Source organism: Amblyomma americanum, chromosome 11, assembly GCF_052857255.1.
Source record: "Amblyomma americanum isolate KBUSLIRL-KWMA chromosome 11, ASM5285725v1, whole genome shotgun sequence".
Lineage (NCBI taxonomy): Eukaryota > Metazoa > Arthropoda > Arachnida > Ixodida > Ixodidae > Amblyomma > Amblyomma americanum.
In genome coordinates, this window is record NC_135507.1 from 83,918,877 (window position 1) to 83,928,073 (window position 9,197).

Sequence of the window (9,197 nt, forward strand, 5' to 3'; positions counted from 1 at the left end):
AGGAAGAAGAAGAAGCGCCAAGCACCATGTGCGGGGCAGTTGAAGAGAAGGAAGAAGAGTGGCATGGCCGCCTTGGCTGGCGGCACACGCCTGTGGTCTGTAAGCTGCTGCCAGGTCAGGCAGGGAATTGGGCATCCAGGGCTGGCCACCACCAGGATTCCCTAGCCTCCTAGGCCACATGGAAGCGTAAGCACAAGCATTGCAGCTCTACGCTGCCATTTGCCGAGACCCAGTGGCCACGATGCTGGACTGTTCACTTGGGTACCAGCTTTGTCTGTGGTGGCTTCACCCAGCAGCTAGCCCTTGTGTTCTGGAAGTGCAATACAGTTTGTCTTGTCAGAGTGTTTACACGTTTATTTGCTTGCCCGAGGCCCAAGACTTGGCATTCAGGAGTGTGAATTGAAAGAGCCTTACCAGGCCTTACCGCTACTCTTTGTCTAGCTGTGCTGACTGCTTTCAACTTTTAAAATGCAAAGTTGTCTAGCATTTAACCATTATGTCGAGTTGTCCCCCAGTTGCTGTTGTCAGGATTGTTATGTTTCACCTACTGAAGCCGCTATCCACTAACTTTATGGGGAGGAGCTCACTCATTGCCCACTCGAGCAGACCTTCAGGAGCTTTATGCGACACATGAGACTTAAATTCAAGGTCACAGAATTTGAATTCTTTTTTTCCGCTCCGCAGCCTAAAGCTTGGAGCGGTGCAGGAGCAGTAGTTATGGATAGGAGTCATAAAGATGGAAAGGTGGTGGCAGGCAGGGACAGCACATGTCTGAAGTACAATTCTTTGCTGACATAGGCAGACACACTTGTTAGTCCTAACTTTAGCAAGGCACCGCTTGACTTGCCTCTTTCTTTTAATAACTGTGCCTTGCCTGTTTCGGGAGTCTGTGACTAGACCGGAGTAATACTTGCATTCTACTGCTGTCACATTTAATGTCTCGTACTGAAGAAGTTCTGATTGGCTAACTTGCAGTATCATGTGGTCAGGGGCGCATGTCCCCCCTTCAGTGCCTGGAAGGGCACTGAAGTGTAGCCTTGCAGACGATGTGTGCATAGTTTAACATTGACCCCCCCCCCGTTCCTCCTCACCCCCAGGCACTGTGGAGCTAGATGATCTCATGACCCGGCTCATGCAAGTCGTCGAAGTGTTCACCAGTGAGATGGCCAACGAAAGCCGGGAGGAGGTGAGCTTTCGTCTGCCGCAGTTCTGTGCGCCACTGGTGTAGCACCAGGGCATATTGCATTCTTTGTAGAATTGCAAGATAACTTAACAGGTCAACAGCTGTTAACAATAGCAGTCGCATTATTGTACTAAGTTAAATTGCAACAAAACAGGAGCATAATAATCATAGGGTGACGTGGCTGGCGGGAGTAATGTTTGGAAGCGTTGACTGGCAAACAGCTTTTATAAATAGATGCTATACTCCTGCGGATTGCTTGCTGGCTTAGCAGTAGAAAATGAGGTGATGCTCTTAGGATGAGCTTTTTTTCCATGCCTTGACTGCATTTGAGCAGTGTAACCTGTGACACTGATGTACAGGTTGGGACGCGTTTTCCAAATGTAAATCCAGAGCAGTGGCTCTGTGCCTGTGGCTTATAAGCTGCCAAATAAGAGTTTGCAAGTTCAATACCAGCTGCACCTACCATATGTTCTTGGAGGCATGGTGTAGAAACAAACATGCATGTATGTAGTAAAAATTCAGTCCATGTCGAGAAAAACAAGGTGGTTAAGTTAATCTAGAGCATTCCTCGAGATTGCGGTATGTCTTTGGCGTGTGAAAAGCCCATTGACCTAGGTGTGTTTCAGTTCACTGATGTCAGTGAAGCTGTTGTTCAGCTGCCACTGTTGTGTTTTAAAGAGTTGTGACTTAACTGAGCCCTCGTCCTTGCAGCAAATGCGGGAAGCCCGAGAGCAGGTTCGACGGGAACAGGATGCAGCGTACGATGCCTCTCTCAGAGCTGACCAGGAAAAGGTGGGTGTCTGTCTGAACCCATCAGTGCTAGCTGACAGCCATTGGTGTGCTGGGCCTGGAGGATGGGGCTGATTATTAGTTACTGATAAGCCATGTCATGCATTCAGTTCCAAGACGCCAAGATTTTATTGTGCATGTCAGAATTGAGTTGTATCTCCTTAATGCAGTTTAGGGGAATTCCCCAAGATCGAGTAGGTTTGTAATAAGGGGGTAATTACTCATTAACATCCGCCCAAGTGCAGCCATATGGCTACAAAGGAAAGCTATACAGCTTCTGCAAAAACTTTATAGTTCAAGAAAAATTCGTCCCTACTGTCTGGCATTGCCACCCCCTTCCCGTTGACAGCATCAGGAGCAGGCTGTCTCTGATTGAAAGATTTAAGGTATTTTAAAGGTTTCAAAGGTACAGCTTCTTTCGCTTTGGCGAGTGGTTTCACGTGACAAAATTCGACATAACCAGGCAAAACTTATTCTCACTTGGTGACTGAGTGCACAAATTTCTGTCCACTTTGCGTGGCACTTTGTTCATGGTGTTCCAATGTGTCTTGGTCGATTCCAAGCCAAACAGCATCGCATTTTCCTCATTGCCGTAGTATTGAAGAATGCACCGTTTTGTAAGCTGTGTGGCTTGTCGGAAGACAAACATTCTGTGTGTGTGCATGTGTGCCCAGGAAAAGCAGCGCCAGCAGGCGGAGCAGGAGTTGCTGGAGCGAGAGTCTGAAGCAGAGCGGCAGAGGGCGCTCCAGCGGGACGAGAAGCTCCACCAGGAGGAGCTACAAAAGGTTGGCATCACACTGTCTCTGTGTCACCGCATGTCTCTATTCGTGGTATGTACCACAGTGCTCCAGCAAAGACAGCAATTCTCAGTCAATGCCTGCTTCATCTACATCAGCTTTGACTGTTGCATGTCTGAGTTGACTCACCCGAGAGTCGTTTTCCGAGCTAGTTGGCCTTGAGCTGTCTTTCACAATCTTGCGCGATTTTTCAACATGCATGCGGCACAGACGGAACAAAAAGCCCCCAACATTTGTGGCTTTAAGTCTCAGATTCATTCGTTGAAGGGACATCGAAGACAACTCCAAGCAATTTTTGTGTTTCATAAAAATGTATTGTGTGGCTCCTTCTGGCTATTTGTCGTCCAGAAAGACACATTTGTGGGTGAAAAAAATTGAATTTTAAAATTTTCCTGCCATTCGATTCATACTCATGACATCTGCACCGAAACGGACGTCGTGATCACCATCATTGAGAGAATGGTGGTGTAGCCTAGATTTTGGGATTTGCACAAAAAGAAGTCAGATGCACCACTGTTCACCTGCGAAATTAGCCGGTGGTGGCGACACCTGCACATCGTTTTTTGTCCTATTATTGCTTATAAAAGCTCAGTTTTCGGTGAAAGTAGTGTCTTCGTCACTGCAATGCTGTAGCCTGCCGATACAAGCCAGCTTCAAATTATCTCCAGAGTCCCTTTAACTTTCACTAGAGTGATAGGGTCGGGGAACAAATGCAACTTGATGATATCCTAGCTGAGATCAAGAAGAGTAAATGGGCATGAGCAGGGTATGTCGTGTGGAGAGCAGATAACCAATGGTCCTTTGGATTTCAGTGGAAGGCAAACATAGCAACAACGCCAACAACGGCCTTTGTCTTGATATGATAGTGATAGTTTTTCACCGCACCCACCTGCGTGCACGTGCAGGCCATGCTGGAGTCCTTAGCAGCAATGGTGCCTGCCGAGCCCCCCGAGGACGGTGGCACCGAGGGTGCCGTGACGCACCTGCGGGTGCGGCTACCCTCGGGCGAGGTGCTGAGTCGGCGCTTCCTGGCCCAGTCCCCGCTCAGCCAGCTGCTGCTATACCTGGCGTCGTGCGGCTACCCCTCGCAACGCTACCGTCTGCTGTCCGCATGGCCCCGACGAGACGTGAGCACGGACTCCCCTGGTCCCTTTGTTTGCTTGTTTTGGTAGAAGGGTTGAAATGCAGGGTAGTTGTTACGTTGCAACATGAAAAAAACCAGTCACAAAAGACAAGGGACAAGAGAAGTAGTGTTCACGCCACAACGTAGGTGGGTGTTATCCGTTGTTCAGCAATGCAACGATTCTTGGTAGAGGCAAGGGAAAACAAGAGCGAGAAACCATGGAAGCCTACCATATCAGTTTGCAAGGCCATGATTGCATTAGCACAACCTCGGCGCGCTTACTTGAGAAAGAATTCGCTTTTTTTAGGTCGGTCACGGTGGATGTGATCTCTTGTGTGGCCTATGCACTGTGATTTGGGATGCGGCTGTTGCGCATGCTCTGCTGGCCTTGCTGGGACTATGTTTTGTCTAACAAATCTCGGTTGATAGTCCAGTCGTTGTGGCGTGAACACTCCTTCTCTTGTCCCTTGTCTTTTGTGACTGGTTGTTTTGGTACACAGTAGAATTTCAATGGTACGGACACGGTTGATACGAATTTCGTTATGATACAAATTCGTAAAATGCCTCGGCCGGCGTGCATTGTGTCAATGTGCAGAAGTTCAGATGTTCCGAACACTCTCCCATGCCACTGCGGATAATGTGAATGTGCACGCCATGACCGCAGCCTCAAGCACTAAGCACATCACCAGCATCAATGCATGGGTAGCGCCAACATAAATAAATCCCATCAGCCGTTAACAGATCTGCGTAAATACATCTCCCATGGTTCTGCATACGGATGTTGCATGTTCCGAGTGATACAGATTTTGTCATGTCATGAACCCCCCCCCCCCCCCCCCCCCCCGTGAGATTTCTACCATCAGGGTTCTACTGTATATGCGTGTCACGTTCATGTGCTGCCCGTCGTTTGAGGCTGCAAAAGCTACACTGTGCTGTTGTTGTAGCAGCTTGCCACAAGCAGGGATAAAAGGGGCAGAGAGGACACTTAAGCATAATATGAAAAGATGTATGTACAGTAAAAGCTTGTTAGTTCTAAGTTCAAAGGACCGGAAAAAAATGTCTAAATTATCGAATGACCCAGAAAAAAACTATTAAGAGCTGCTTGCATCGCGGTAAATTTAGCTAGTGAAAGACTGGGCAATTGGTTGTTTCTGAGATGAGAAAAGCGCGACGATGACTATTTTTAGTCCTGCGGCTCCACCGCACAAGCGGGGTCGTGATGAGCACACAGTTTTGTTGCACTGGAAGAATGGAAGAACTACAGCGGTGCCGAAGAGGCAAGAAAAAAAAATGGGGATAGAAAAGACTAGCGACGTGCTAATTAGCATCCGAAATGGCGTGCAGCTAGGCTCGGTTGGCTGGCTGATGTGGGCTGGCACGAAGTTCAGAAAAGCGCAACCTAAACTGTGCAATGCGACTTCTTGGTGATGGGGCTGTCTGCTTGTCGTCATGCTTGCTATTGCGCACGCTTCGTACGTGCACGAGTGACTCTGCAGCATGGAATTCAGGCTATTTGTGTGATTGCTTGCCCGCGCCATTCATACCTAGACATCCTCCCTTCGGTAGCCTGTTGTAATTAACCAGTGTAAGACCCATAGTGTTCGAATTAGCTAGCATGAGAAGCCTTACACTTACAGTCAAACCTCGATTTAACGAACATGGATATTGCGAATTATTGACTATATCGAACTCTTCGTAAATATTTTTGACAAACACATGCAATTTCTACTTCATATATCAAACGCGGTTGGCCATGAAACAGATATATTGAACTCCCCAGCGCCAAACTGTGCCCGTTCGGATGGCAGGCTTCGCCGTACTGCGCAAGTGACTGGTGGTGATGTGGCAAGCGTTTGCGCCAAGGTTTGCACTTTTATCTCGCACTCGCCAACAGCGGCTTGTAGGGTTGCAGTCTCGCAGCCAGCACCCGTTTACGCCTCTGGCATCCGTCGATAGCACCATGGAAGCAGCAGCACAGGTGGTTGTAAGCTTGCAGTAACAATCCTGCGCTCATGTCAGCTCTCGCGGAGGTGGTGAAGACGTCGATAGCTTTCGCTTTGACGTACGGCTTTCCACGCGACATGGCTGTGATGCGGTGAAGCCACCTTAGCAGGCACTTGCGATGTCGTGCGGGAAAGCCAACGTAACTGGCGCTCGGGTTCTTTGCGGCCTTCGGAATAGCCGCGAGCGCCTTCGAAACGCCTCCAAATCCTAGGAAAACGTCCCTCCGTTTCTGTAGTCAGGATCGCCAGAACTGCTGACCCTTGAGTGGCTAAATTTCGCCGTTGTTCCGCGAATTTCTGACGAATTTTTTTATTACAAATTTTGGCTATAGCAATCTAGTTTATGATTTTTTACTTGTTCGCTATAACGAGGTTTCAATGTACATGGGCGTCGGCCGGGACCACGCCAGAAATTAGAACTATCCGGACATTCTAATTAACGAGGTTCAAATTAATGAACTTTTACTGTAAAACTCCCAAGCAGCACTAGCCTTGTGTCTGGCTGCCTACACTGTCTCCTACAAGGGAAGCTGATAGTGATGATCTTGAAGTCATACTTTTCACTTATGGAACAAGCTGCGGCATCTGACAGGGTCTGTGCATGGCTCAGGTTCATTTTTATTCAGCACCAATTTGCTTTGACTCATCTTCGTGCATATCTGCAGCAGCGAGGATATTGGCAGTGTGTGTGTTTGTATTGCAACAGGGTCAGTGTGCAGTAAGTTGCCATTTTTTTTTAGTTCTTGTTCTTTATCCTTTCCATTTGTGTATTTTGTTATAAAATCATACACATTCTGGCAAACTGGCGATTTTAGTTTTTGCTTGAAATTAGAAAAAATTGTGCTTAATTTGCTATAAAGCAAAGAGAGTGACACTGAAGGAAATTTGTGTGCCACTATTTTTTTTTCTTTTACTGTGTGTGTGAGAAAAAGGTTGCACGTCATTGTCCCAGCCTCTCCAATGAGCATGCTTTGTGGGCACTTGGCTGCAACCGCACTTGTCCAGTACATCTTCCTGACCGCACAAGTAGAACCACATCAAAGTACAAATCTCTAGAGGCTTTTAGCCGTTTGTAACGAAGGCATGGTGTACGAGTGTTCCTTTGATATTCGTGGCAATGGAAGAAAAAGGGTGTCCTTCCTGGCCTGTGGTCAGTGTTGTAGGAGTTACCGAAAAAAAGTAACTAAATACGTTACTTGTTATGCTGAGAAAAAAGGAGCGCGTTACCACCCTACGTTACCTACAAAAAAAGTAACACGTTACTGTTAGTTACCGAAAAAAAAGTACCGCACATTATTTTGCAGTTACTTCATGGCCATAAATTTTAATTAGTATGTCTACGCCCTTAAGAACTCACGATACCAATTTTACAAAGCTCATATTTCACATAAAAATTCTAGCCCAAACAACCATTTTATGTGAAATCCTGATTTAACGAGAATACTTTGCACAATTGTGCAGGGGCTTTGCAATGTCATAGTGGCTTAAAGTTGCCTGTAGAGTTACATGTGATGGCTTCTAACTCTGTGACACGTGGTGAAGCCATTTTCTGAATGTGACATTAAACACAAAACGACACTTCATCAATTCTAACTTCACAAAGAAAACATTGCTGAACTCTCAACAAATTTACAATAAATCTGAAAAATGTGATGTTCCAAAATGCTCTGCATGCTTTCACACTTTAGAGAGTTGTTTGTATGAGTGGTCCGGGAAGGGGAGGTAGGTGAAGGCAAGTGTGAAAGCAGGTTCGTGCACGTGTTTCGAGCTTTATGGCTACTCTTTTTTTTGGGTGCGTCGTCAAGAGCAGGTGTTTTCTGGCATGCATGCGAGCCGCAGCAAAGGTCGTCGAGAGCACCCGTTTCTTTATTTACCGGTAACGCCATTACTTGTAACGCATTACCACCAACACTGCATGTGGTTAACTTCATTTGTGCAATCAGCCGTACTTTGCCTATAAGTGCGCACCGTGGCCTCTGGCCTCTTTTAATATCAGCAAGCATGTGCTCAGCTGCAGACTTCATTGTGTGCCCACTTAGCTCTGGAGTCACATTGTCAAGCTTGCAATGCGGAATTTCGAAACTTATGGCGCTGTCGTTCTTCCCGCAGCTGTCAAACCTAGATGGAAACAAGACCTTGGAGGAGCTCCAGCTGTTCCCCAAGGAGACGCTGACCCTTGAAGAGCGGCCCTCTGTCAGCCTGGATTGAAATTAAATGCACCACAGCACTGCACTGTGCTGTTGCCTGGCCTCCTTGTAGTTGCACCTCTGGTCGCCCGTGAGGCTGCGTGCACTGCTGGGGCCTCCAATCCAGATGAAAGGGCGCAAGCCCAGTTACCAACATCCCCATTTCTGCAATTAAATTTTTGCAACGCAGCGAGAATTGATAGCATATGGTCATCTCTATGATAGTGTCAGTACTCCATGTGCTGACCATGGAGAGATTGTTTCATAGTGCTTTATGATCGTGGAGGAGCTGTTTTGCCCCTTTTTTGTATACATTGGTTGGTTGGTTTTATGGGGGGAAAGGAAATGGCGCAGTATCTGTCTCATATATCTTTGGACACCTGAACCGCGCCGTAAGGGAAGGGATAAAGGAGGGAGTGAAAGAAGAAAGGAAGAAGAGGTGCCGTAGTGGAGGGCTCCGGAATAATTTCGACCACCTGGGGATCTTTAACGTGCACTGACATCGCACAGCACACGGGCGCCTTAGCATTTTTCCTCCATAAAAACGCAGCCGTAAAAACCTCATTTTAAGGCTTGCTCGCCCCTGCAGTAGTTCTGCCTAAGGCACAGTAGCATGATATTCCCGACTTTGCTTCTATTAAAGGTACTGAACGCTGTTTTTTAACAACCCAATTTTCTTTAGTGCAAGAGAAGGCTTGCTAGCAACCTTAACGTGCTGGACTCTACTATGTTTTTTTTTAAAACAAAGCTTTTACAGAGAATTTTTAAAACCTGTGCATGCACCTGTTTTTATATATCCTGATGCTGGAAACGATGATCAGCAAGCGTGATGGCGATTGCAAAAGTGTTGTACCAAAAGCTAATATGTATAAATCATACGCACCAGACAGTAATTAGACATTTTTAATATAGAGTATCATCCATTTCAGTTTACACACCCAAAGCTGTTGCAGCAAAGTGATGTACGCCTCGTTGATGAAAGTTTTGTGGTTGCTGCTCAATGCAAGAAATTCAGAACCCTATGGCGCGCCGTCTAGATATAAAAACTGGCTGACCATCAAAGAGCATACTGGAGAGAGTGCGAACTATAATAAAATATGACGAACACTCCTGAGA

General features: G+C 46.8%; 1 pseudogene across 1 annotated transcript in view; it reads left to right on the forward strand.

Annotated features, from left to right (window-relative positions):
* The window catches only part of LOC144110471 (FAS-associated factor 1-like), a 34,965-nt pseudogene extending 26,812 nt beyond the window's left edge, over nt 1-8,153 (forward strand). The window contains exons 14-18 of the transcript XR_013309848.1: nt 1,098-1,186; nt 1,895-1,975; nt 2,647-2,757; nt 3,675-3,896; nt 8,005-8,153. The product of XR_013309848.1 is annotated as an FAS-associated factor 1-like (transcript). The remainder of the gene's footprint in view (nt 1-1,097; nt 1,187-1,894; nt 1,976-2,646; nt 2,758-3,674; nt 3,897-8,004) is intronic.
* Nucleotides 8,154-9,197: the final 1,044 nt, after the last annotated feature.